The sequence below is a fragment of the Bombus pascuorum genome, chromosome 9, assembly GCF_905332965.1.
Source record: "Bombus pascuorum chromosome 9, iyBomPasc1.1, whole genome shotgun sequence".
NCBI classification, from domain to species: domain Eukaryota; kingdom Metazoa; phylum Arthropoda; class Insecta; order Hymenoptera; family Apidae; genus Bombus; species Bombus pascuorum.
Window position 1 is genome coordinate 2,439,771 of NC_083496.1, and position 12,560 is coordinate 2,452,330.

General features: G+C 41.1%; 1 protein-coding gene across 10 annotated transcripts in view; it reads left to right on the forward strand.

Annotated features, from left to right (window-relative positions):
* LOC132910266 (dystrophin, isoforms A/C/F/G/H) overlaps positions 1–12,560 on the forward strand; it is a 455,671-nt gene that overhangs the window by 391,399 nt on the left and 51,712 nt on the right. The gene's annotated exons all lie outside the window — the stretch shown is intronic.

The following is a 12,560-nucleotide window of genomic DNA, read 5'->3' on the forward strand; positions in this document are numbered from 1 at the left end:
AGTCCATAACGAACTGTGCGAAATGTATGAATAAAACATCGAAAAGCTCTTTACTGCGGTTTAAACTCGCTAGCCATACCGCGAAGCCAAAGGGGAAAGAAAAATATTTTTCGAGGCTGTGGCACCGATCGGGGCAAAAGCAATGGTCGAAGATAATTCTCGAGAACTGTTCTAACTCCCGCTGGTAAAAATACAATCAGATTAAACGGTACATCTGGAAGGATAAACAAGCGGATGTAATATTTGGACTTATCGGTGGTATCAGTAGGAGACATAGAGCTACAAACAAAAGAGGGGGTGGTTCTGTGCGGTTCTATTCATCCCCCTCGACCCCTTCGTTTGTCGTATCGCTTTATTATTGCCGGTACAATTTTCTCTATCGCGTGGACGTTCCATTTGTCGAAACGACTTTGTGCCTTGGGCGAGGGGACGGGGGAGAACTAGCCACAGTACTTGGTGTATCAGGGGGCCGGGTATGCCGGGTAAAAGACGTCGAAAAAGTCTGTGTCGCACGGTAAAGGCGATTTTTCGTTGCTTGCGTTCCACCGGAAGAATCCGCCTTCTACACCTAACGACGTCGAAATTCCTGTGGAACCGGCTTCCGTTTTTCTCCTTTCGTGATACACCGAATTACCTTCGTTCTTCGCGATCCACCTTTTAATAGGGCTCGGGAAAACACGTTATTACCTTCGTCAGCGCGACAAGTCGAGTGATTATCGACCATTTCTGCGCCATCGTTTTGGTGGTCTTGGGATTTTACAGAAAGTGGAATATGTATTTCTCTTCTAGTCTGTGAGATTATTTCAAGAACGCGTGTTTCTATTAATTTATACTATTTATTATATAAAAATAGAGAATCTGGACACGCGTATTCGGTTTTCAAAGCTATAAGTAAGATAGAAAGAGATCTTTCCAAATTGACAGAGAGACCATCGTTATCGATATTAGCAATGACATTTAAAAACGGTTAACAGATCGATAATATCCAATTTAAACGCACTATCCATGAAATTTCAAACAAATAATTCAAATTTCACGTAATATTGCGTATCTGTTGATTTCACAAGAAGATAGCGAGTATCGCTGTCCACCTGTTCGCCACGATTTTAGTAATATTGATACAATGTTGCATCAAATGTCAATACGCTTGTAAAGGTTTCAAATTTGTTACATTTGCTCGTGTAATTTTATATTCACTATGATTGCAAAGACTTTTGAATATATCGTAAATCATTCTGCAAGATATCAAAGAACAGACTGCAAAGAAGGTATGCAAGGCTTTGTAAATCTCGCTTCGGAATCGTAAGGTTTATAACGAAGCGGAGGCTACATCCGCGATGCATCGATAATCGCGTTCGATTCATCTGCCACAGCGAAACTGCAAGTGTAAATCGCGCCTGCACGGTCGTCAAGGTTTAACGTCGTGGGTGGAATGCATTTTTCTCTCCCCTTCGTTCTTCTCCTGCCTCTTTCTCCTCTTCTTTCAGTTCTTCGCCACGTTGAATTCTGATTTCATAAGCGGCTTCGTGATTTACATCCCGCTACTGACAGAGCACCTTCGTCGATAGGATGTCGCCAATTTCGCGACATCGTTCCCGGTACAATGGGATTCGTGATGCGTGTACGCAATATCGTCTGCTTTATACGCAGCAACGTTACGCGCCGTTCGATAATATCGATACCAACGTGTCTCGTAGCCTTCCTGACGCATACTGTAATCGTTGCTTCCTCTTTGTTGCACCAGTCAAACGAATATTCCTATAGAGCGTGTCCACTTTGAACGTTAAATTTTCATAAAAAGGATAAAAGCTTTATGCAAAATATTTTCTCCTATATATCGTAAAAAAACAAGGTTGTCGTTGTACAGAGAATAATTCGGTGTAACGGAAAAATTGGCTCGTCCAGAAACAAAGATACGAATAATTCGTTTTTAAAAAAGGATCCTGCGGGATATTTTGATTTAAAGCCAAACAATATCCGATAAATCATCGGCAAATTCTTCCTTAATAGCGCTGGAGGAGATCTTGTGATGAAACTAGCGTTCTCAAGAGCCAGTGACAGTAAGAAGACTCAAACGCGTTATTCTTGGCATAGTAGACCGTCAAAGCGAACGAAGTAGCGTCGAAAGGTCGGGCGGTTGCTTAACCCGGAATTTAACGAGTTCGACGAAGATGGTAATAACTTCTTTTCAACGATGCTTAAAATAACATCGAGCTGAACCGGCGGTAAAATTCATCTTAATGTAATTCGAGTGGGCCAAGTCTTTGCAAAGCTTGGCCCGTCTTTTCCCTTAAAATCTGTGAGCGTATAGTTGATCCCTTGTCGACTACGATTTCACGTCGAAACGAAGTGTCACTCGAAGACCACGGTCCTTCCTTCCTTAAACTCGGCTCTACGCTGCACCACTTTGTTCGCGAAAGTTAAATGCGAATCTTGGTCGATTGACATGCACACACAGAGTCCAGGAATAGTAGCCGGACGTTTTTCTCCTAATTGAAACGAAAATAATGGTTTTCACAATTTAAAACGTTCTTTCGCGTCTGTTGGCTCGCCATGCACTTACGCGCCAACTGAGTCAAAGGTTCTATAATTAAAATGGAAAACGTTTCCCATCGTTCGCGATACGGATATTCGACGATAAAGGCCAGCTTCGAGGATATTTAATTAAATGACTGTGAGCGTGATTAAATGAACGAGATCTGTTCGCGCCAGGGGGTTAAAAGAGGATTGTTCGAAACTATTAGAGAACGTTCCTGTAGGGTGTGTGATTTATAGGTCGCGGGAATTATTTGTGCCTCGTTTTAAATAAAATCTTGTCTGTATAAAACACTATGCGTAAAATAGGATGATTATACATGCTGTATATTAAAAATCAGGTGACTCGATTGCATGGAATATTCGATTTAATTGAATTTGCAGAAAATATAATTTCAGCGAAATAAAATATGTAATATAATATATAGGAGTTGTTAAGCAATCCAAATTGAAACAAACTTTGCGTACAAATGAAAAAATAGGGGAAACTGAAATGCATCACGTGGATTACTATTACATACACCATCGGTTTTCAATTTATTTTTTAAAATTTGTCAATGCCTGCCGTGCGCCGCATTGCAATACAGTAATTTGTTCGCTTCAATCCACAATAGCGTCTAAACGAACCGGTGTATTGTCGAATTCGTAACTTTGTCCCTTCGTTCGAATCGAAACACAAGGAACCAAAATGGCAGTGAAGTGAAAACTCGCGTGGAAAGTCAACCTCGAAATTAACGCCTCGAAATTCGCCGAAATATTATTTCCGTGGTATTTAATCACCATCGAACGATTCTTGCGATTAATATTCGAAACGAAAATGCCACTCGAGCAAACGAAAACGTGGAAGCTCGTGAGTGAAAGACGAACGAAGCGAGAAATCTCATGGACGGTTACACGGACGAGCAATTAAAGGTGCATCGAATCAGCGATCTTCTTACGATCGTTTCTCCGATACGATATAACAGGAAGATCAAAGTTCCCGTGCAATCAGCAAGCTTCGGCCGCGAATGCATAATTCATGAGCGAAACACAATTTAACTTTTAAATTCCAGGTACTCTGCTGGCGTGCCTTAATTATCGGCAATCCGGTAATTACGCGCGACACCTTCGCTTTTTCCTTCGGCCAGATAGCGTTATATTAATTCGATTTATTGCCATCCCGTGATTTTCAGCCGCTCGGAAGAGAATCGTGAAATTTCTACGTGGCGATTTTATCCTTCGTTCGAGTGCACGGTCACGCTACGGACTTAAATTTAATCTGATAAAAGTACACGGAAGTTAACAGACGTTGACACAGCTCGGGACAAGTCCGACAGGCTTCTCGAGCACGCGTGAATGCGTGTTTAAGATCGAGCAAAAGGATATGGATATTTGGAATGTGTCACGCGTGTCATTTCCTGAAGAATATATAATCAGGTGACTCGCGATGTAATCGCCTAGCTTATCCGTAACAAGTATCGAGATGATTAAATATATGTACAGTGCGAGTGTTTCGTAAGTGAATTAACAGTGAATGGATAGTCGTAAAAGAACCAACTTTCATCTACGGCTCGGAAATAGAATCTTGCAACACGGGTTGCAAGATATCGACTGAAAACTAAAACCTGAATGCTTCGTCTATCAGTGATCAGGTTTTTCAGGTTTGAAAGGCTAGGATGACAAGGAGCTAGAAATCCATGCTAGCGTACAAAGTTTCAATCTATCTTTGCTTGTACCGTTGCTACGTACATCCTTCTCGTAAATCAACGTGTTCTCTGTCAAGTAAGTTTTGATCGACTGTCATGTATAAGCTACATACACCGTTATACACGTCACAGTATTTGATAAAGCCGTCAAATTGATCTATTTTGTAGCCTCTCACGACATAGAACTTTATTTTTTCTTACTAAAATAGACTTTCGACATATCCTTGTACTATGCTTTGTCTATTAATAGCAGAAATGGTACTTGACCTAGATGAAAAGTTCTCAGTGTATATCAAAGACTGTTTACACGGCAATGACTGTCGCGTCACTGACAGCCATCACCAAAAACGATTCTTCGAGAAACACGAAATCGAAGATGCATCTAACGCTATTACCGTTTGCCGTACGCTCGAACGTATAGTATTTCCTCTAAAAGCATGATCGTATTTTTTCTCGTGGAAGCAAGCTCGCTGATTCTCTTTGGCATGACTAGGTCAGTGACTGCGCTTCCGGCGCTACCGACTAAAATATCATCGAAAACTCTTTTCCCCACCGTACGAATGACAGAAGCGTGATAAACCTTTCAACAACGATACAACGATACTAACAGTGGAAAAGACGCACGAATACTTCCTCCATTTCGAGGCATCGAAACGCAAACAAAAGTTGAAGAGAGCAATAGCGTGAAAATTCCGCGCGTCGTCGACAAAGCAACGATTCTCGTTCAACGGTCGAACGAGAAGGATAACGCTGAGCGAACGTAGGTTTTCCCGAGCACGTGGAAACGGTTGAAAAGTGCAGGCCGGCTATAGTTATGAGATAACTCGGTTTAAGCTAGAAATTAAGCTGAACCGAGCGATCCCGGTTGTCTCGAGCGAGGAATTCGCCTCCGTAGTTAGGTATGCAAAGCAGGAGGCAAGGCAGCAGGAAGCTTGGCCGGCCCCAATCAGGGAATATAGCCGGCAGCAGTTCTATCCAAATACATGGCAGCATACGTCGACGAGTGCACGATCGCGCGATCCAAGCGAGCGAGCGAACTGAACGCGCGCACGTGCTCGACCGGAAGCTACTAGGTGGTACAGGGCTATTCGTAGTTAGGGCGAATGAATGAATGCATACGCGTACTCAGGGCCAGTCCGGGAAACTCAAACACCATCTTTCAAATTATAACCGCGCTATCGGATTATCTTTTGAATTATTCGGGATTCCTCCTGGTTCTACCGATTCAAAATCGCATGGTTCAGCTCGACGGTGCTTCGTGTACTTGAATTTATATATACGTGTGCAGATCGTGAACGGACGTGAAATGGACAGGTAATCGATTTTTGCGTGCTCGCGGATCTCGTCTTCGTTCGAACGGGACGAAACACAGCAGAGAGGAGTCGAAAATGATAGAAAAACAGCTGGGCACTGGATCGTTTTTATTTCGAGTCTCTTTCGCTCGTGATAGCGTTCTGTTATCGCCACGATGGTAATAGAGATTAGAAAACAGGGAAATGGAAAGGGAACTGTCGAATGGACCGGTGGAATGTGATTTTTGAATATATAAAGTAAACGTAGCGCGCACTGGGAAAATTTCATTCGGTTGATTCGCCGAATGAAATATAGCGTTGAATTACTTTGTATAAAAGTTTTCTTAAAATGATAAAAATCTTGCTGTTTTTTTTATCCTCCCTTTTTATTTTTTTTTCTATTTTGTTTATAAATGAGGTGGAATTTTTCATGCGTTTGATGTACATTTTCGGCATGAACGGCGACCAGCCACTTTCCTGGCGACGTTAATGCACGCGGGCACCGACCGCATCAGTATCAATCTAGTTCCCGACGAGTGGGTACTTAATCAGTCAATTAGCAATGTTCCACTAATTGGTTAATTACCAAGCAAATTTGTAGCCAGCATAGTATTGCGGCATTGGGGACACGCATGGTTATGTGTGTATATCATGAACACAGGGAGGTGAAAGGTACGCGACGACCTCGCTTGTCCAAGCATTAAGACACAAATGTATTTATCTGTGTGATCTATGGCTACTGTGGCATAATGAACCAGTTCGCGTTTAGCTAGATACGCGTGCCAACAGTTCGTGCAATCACCGTAGCTGATTGGACTCTCTGATCGAAGGAAAGACGTGTTACCAGATGCCATTCTTCGTTCACGGCTCGTTTTCTGCGACATCGAGAACACCAAAGTGATCTGACGACGTTAGATTCAATGTATATCTTTATATTATACTAATATCCAAAGATGTACGTAAGATAAATAATACTGAGACTGATCGGTATTTAATTTTCTGCTTTCTCAAAACTTTCAGAACTTTCAGAACTTTCTCAAAATGTTAAATATTAAATTTTAAAAAGATGGGTAAGAGACTGATGTAAACGTTGAAAATAAAATTGTGAATTTCTTTGTAGAGACTGCATCCGTGGTGTATAAAGAAGTATGCAAAATATGATATATTCGTATGAATAATGTATACAAAAATATGCTTGAGTGATTCGAGTCATCCCAAGTCGTATCGTAACGAAGCTTTGAAAATGGGACAAAGTAATACCTTTGTATAACCATGATTTTAAACCTCCTTATTCTCCAGTAAAGTCAACTTAATGCTTTCTCTTTATTATTTTCATTTCTATGATATAAAATACTTTCAAACACTGCCATAGAGCGAGATTACGTTGGCACGAACATTATCTTCGATTTTCATTACGCTCGCCGCAAAATTCTCCCACGTGTTCTTTGTTCAAAGACCTCGGCCATCAGAATTTCCGTTCCGAATGGATGACGCAGCAGGCATTCGAGAGTAATCGACGATTTCGCGGCGGAAAAGACCACCATCCCATGGAGGTGAATTAAAACTACGACCGGAAGCAAACACTTACATCCTATTATCCGTGCCGCAAGTTTAGCCACGCGTTAAATTCTCCTCGTAGCCGGCGTCCAAATATACTCAGCCGATTGCCGCGTCTTTTGAGTTCAATGCACCTTCGCGTCGCGACGTCCACGCCTCTCCACGTTCGTTTGCAAATATTTTTACGATGGAGTAAAGCTCGACAGGGTTTAGTAGCTCGGTCTGATAGCCAGATAAGACGCATTCCAACACGACCATCAGAGTCCGATGGAGCAGCTTCTGGACAGCGATTTGAATAAGCGAAAGGCGCTAGGGCACGGACTTTAATCGGTGCAATCGCGACTCGATTATCGGCCAGGAAGCTTATGTCTGTCGTGGGAACTATATTTCATTGGGTCTGTCGTCGACTAGGAGAGTATAAGTGATTACGGAGTCTCTGATGGGGTTAAACGCGATCGTACGCGATTGTAATTGTATTAATTGAAAAGGATAGATGGATCGAATAGATTCGTTAATTAACAGAGGATTAATTTTTGTTAGTATTTGTGATATTGGATGTATAATGGAATCGGAAAGCATATTTGTTGATATCGTTCGAAACTGATGAAATTACTGCAAACTGTTGAGGGTTATAGGACAATGTTTCGGCACTCGAGATTCGATTTAGTGGCAGGATATGATGGCATTGAACGATCGCTCCAAAACACCATCGAAAATCAGGAAATCGGCCTCGACCGGTATTGTAATATCGCACGCTGACGCCTCTGACTCTTGCATTAAACATGAGTTATACGTCGGCATTGTACTCTATACAGAACCGTGCCGCTGTTAAATTTACATTATGTTCATGTGACCAATTATTGAGCGGTCGGAGTTGAAACACCGGAGCCTTGAAAAAAGTTTTTTTCCTCGTGACCGTGCGATAACGGATTATTAATGCCAACTAATTCCACGGAAACTTATCAGTCGTACAATAACTGATAAAAATTGTCGAACTGTATGCGAATTTAAAAGGTTTAACTCGTTCGTTTAACTCGTTGAATTTAGTGGAAAAAATCGTGAAAAAAGCATTCAAACGTTTCTCGATATTCGAAATCAAGCGAAAAAGATGGTGAAACGGAGTATACGACGGAGTCTTCTTTTATCGAGGACAACATCGTTCGCTTATCTCGTATCACGATTACCTTCAGCCTGGCTGAATAAATAGATCAGCGAGTGCTCCTGGTTCGTGCGAATGGACTGAATACTTGTATCCGGTCGCTGGATACAGCTTCCAACGAATAGATCGCAATAACTCTGGACAATGTCACGATGCATGCTCCATAATTCCGCGAACTGGATCCATCTCACGTTTCGATTTCTCTGGCGCGTTAGAAAATGTAGACGCAACTGTTCCACGCGTGGAACTGACACCGGATGGATCGTGGAAACGCTGAATACGATTTGCTCTGGTCTCGCGTATTCCGCGAAGTATTCTAACTTAACATAGATCGATCAAAAATTGCGGAGAAATCTGTTTATTAAATTTGAATTTATAAGACACGAATCATACGTAAAATGTGGAAGTTATATATATATATATATATATATATATATATATATATATAAACATTCTTAAATCTCACTTTTATTAAATATTCTGCTGAATGTGTACTATATCCGTGTACAAAAAGGTCGATGACTTCAAGACACAAAGAGAAGAGATTCAGGCATCCGCAACCATGCTGAACAAGGTTTGCTTCATCGTTGAAATCAATATGGCGAGTTTCCATTCACGCGTTGCCTTCGCGCGTGTATTCGACGCGAACAATCGTTTCCCTAATTTATTCAAATTTTGCGACATGCAACAGGAAAAACAAGCAGGAGCGTAAAAAGCAGCTAATAACAGCGACAATAAACAACAGGAAGCGGTGAAAGGCACTCGCATCCCTGTGCGAGATAAAATTGGCCAGGTTGATAATCACGTAGGGTCGAATGCGAGCGACGATAAGCAGCTGTAATAATAAACGAGGGATTAATTCAACAATAGATAAACTGGTCGATGCATCACGCCGATGTAAATATAAAATAAACCGGTAAAGATAAATGGACAGTCAGGTTAATACTAAACTTTGTTGCGCAACGAACTGAAATCGTATTTATAATTGACGGACGAACCATTACTCATCGGTCGTTCTTGTCGAGCTTGCTCGTACACATCCGCGTCCAGCGATTGCTCGCTACAGGCTGTAGATTAATAATGACATTCGCGTTACGAAGGAAAAGGCGGGAGAAACTTGAAAAAGAACCATTGCTGGTTCGATATCTCGAAACACGACAAGGAAGTTTATGCTCCAACTGGACACTGCTCTGGCAACCTATCTCGCGATAAAATACCGCTATTTCCTCCACCGATAACTGACCAATTAGTAGATAATTAAATCTTTATTACTTTAGCAACTAGTTTAGGTTCGATCGAGCTTTAATTAATTATCGAACAGTCTGGGAGCGTACACGTTCGTACGCTTTCTCTTAACTGTAATACATATATAGCACAATGATCAGCTCAAAGAGCAATGTGAATGTAACAAAACGTTTGATCGTTCTAATTACAGGTTAATTTTTTTATAAAAAAAATGTCATACTAACTTCCTGTTTAATTTTTGATCCAACCAACGAAACCTACTAAAGGTAAAGACGATACTCACGTTACCGACGATACACGAATGACGGAGGCACTGTGAACCGAACGAATCCGAAAGTATCCGAGATCGGCCGAACGGCCGGCAACTCCACACGAGGGGACTCTAGCGAACTGCACAAGCCGGCTTCCGCTTCGTCCGGCGCGAACGTCGGAGCTTGTTCGTGTATTGCTTTCCTATCCTTTTCGTCTTCGACGGTCATCCTCGGTCTTTTTGTTCTCTGAAAAAGTTGTCGGCTACCGGACTCGATCTTCGAGTTCGTCGTCTCGCCTTGAATTCAGTGGCAAAAGTGGAAACAGTGGGTGAGAGGTGCACACGTGAGAGAGTGTGTTGGAATCGAAAAATGTGACAGCAACACGGCTCACCGACGGCCGGAGGGGGAGAAACGCCGCGATTTTAGTCGCAAGCGATCGCGCCTGCGCGTTTCCTTTTTCTTTCCCTCCGTAGCACCGTGCGTGTGTATGTATATATGTGTGTGGGTGGGAGGTCACGCGTAAAAAAAGTTCCCATAGAAGTGCGGGATTAGTATCTCGCGATACGGTGAGTGTTCTTTTACTAATTGAGTGCCGGGATTCTGACCGGGATCTGCGAAGGATACGGAGAACAGAGCCGAAAAGATTGGACGGTGAATCATGTAAACAGCTGTTCCTATTCTATTCTAAACGCTATAACGATAATCACTTGCTCTACCTATTTATTGTATCAGTTGTCTGTTTGCTACACTTAGCCTATCGACAGTGGTGTTGCTGCGAGTCGATTTAGATCGAACGATAATCGCTTCTAAAATTGAGCCGAAGGAACGCTATAAACGAGCACGATATAATGTAGAATTCTATGAATATCTATGAAATGGTTTTCCAACTTTTGTAGCACGATCTACTCTCTTCGTTCCAATAAGCAGAAATTTGTTAACGATAGAAAAGCACGATTACGTTATGAAAGTAACTGAAAGCACGCAGCGTGATTAATATTCGCTAAGGAATTCATATTTCTTCATATTTCTCGTGGCTTAACTCGTAGTTCGTTCTCGACGTGGGAGATAGGACTTAACAGTGACGTGATGCATAAATCGATGATTTTATAGCACGATGAATGCATCATTAAAACGAGACGCAGATGCAGATTCGCGTTAAACAGACCTCGTCGTAAATCCACAAATCAAACATACGAGCGAATAAAATGCGTGTGCCGCAGCATGGATTTAATGTTAATTGCAGCGACAGATATTTCGAGCTACAGGGTGTCGAGTTTGTTCCCGACGATACGACATACCATTAAAAATTATCTTCGTCGCTATACTGCGTTAGTTTAACACGGTAATTTTTCTCTTAGTAAATAGGTTGATTTAATGTTGCAAGATGCCCATAGAATGTAAAATTTATATTGAGTGATATTCAGCTACACTCGTCGCATTCCTTGGTAAGATGGAAATATTTAGGTTAAACATAAAAAGTACACCAGGATAAAACATACCAAAGTATCACTAGAATGTAAAACATAATAAAGTAGAATATATAAATTCAAAAGGGAAGGGACGATATTCTATAAAAGCAGCAAAGTATTCCCTTAAAATATCTTCATGAAAATCCTTGAACTCTACAATTATCAACTATATTCTGCGGAACCATTAAAAAATAGCGTCATTGCCGTAGATGGCAGCACTATAAGTGGCCGGATAAAATTACACCAATATTGTTTCTCGATTCCAGAGAATTGCTAGAGTGGTAGAAGCAAGGAAAGATAATGCGGGTTCCTCAAACAATGAATTAAATAAGCTCGAAATCGCAAGGAATGTAATATCACGTTCGATACATCGTATGGTTGCTTATTAGAAACGACGATCAAAGAATACACGGTACGGTAGCACGTAGACACAGAAAAGAGATATAACATTAGGTACACATATACACGGATGAAATTAACCTGCGAAAACGACCGGTTTCGATACGAAACTAACTTCCCTCGGTTACTGGGCCTCGTCCTCGTCCCTCTTTCTCTCTCCTTTCCGCTCTAACCCTTTCTCTTCCCTCTCGGCACGACCTGTACGCTATACGGCCGATCAAAAGCCGCTCTGTTTGTGCTTCATTAGTTTTTATTACTAAGACCAGAGACGATAATTCGACGATGAACAGTGTAGCCCCGTTTTTCCTGGATGGTTAATTCGTATACGTCTAATGTGTTATAGACGTGCACGAAATTTAAGCATAGCCAAAATACACCAGGACAAAACATACCAAAGTATCACTAGAATATAAAACATAATAAAGTAGAATATATAAATTCAAAAGGGAAGGGACGATATTCTATAAAAACAGCAAAGTATTCCCTTAAAATATCTTCATGAAAATCCTTGAACTCTACAATTATCAACTATATTCTGCGGAACCATTAAAAAATAGCGTCATTGCCGTAGATGGCAGCACTATAAATTTTCATCAGCCAAAATTCGATCGCTTCAAATAATATTCAAATTATGTCAATATTTTTTAAATCTCTGGCTTTGACAAAACACGTTGCGTCAGAGCAATGGTAGGTAAAACATTTGTCTAAGAATTAAACGAATGACCATTATAATAACATTTATTTATCATGACAAGGAAGAGAGGCATTTTAGATAACATTACGCATTGAAATTGTCTTGACATATGTATATTTTATCTTTTACAAATTTCTAGCTGAAAGGCGATTTGCATCGTTTCCTACATGATTCGCGTGACGTGTATTCGTTGTAACACATTCGTCCCATTTTCGCCATTTATATAGCAGATTTGTATAAAACAGGATGAATTTATATTACGATCCATATTTAT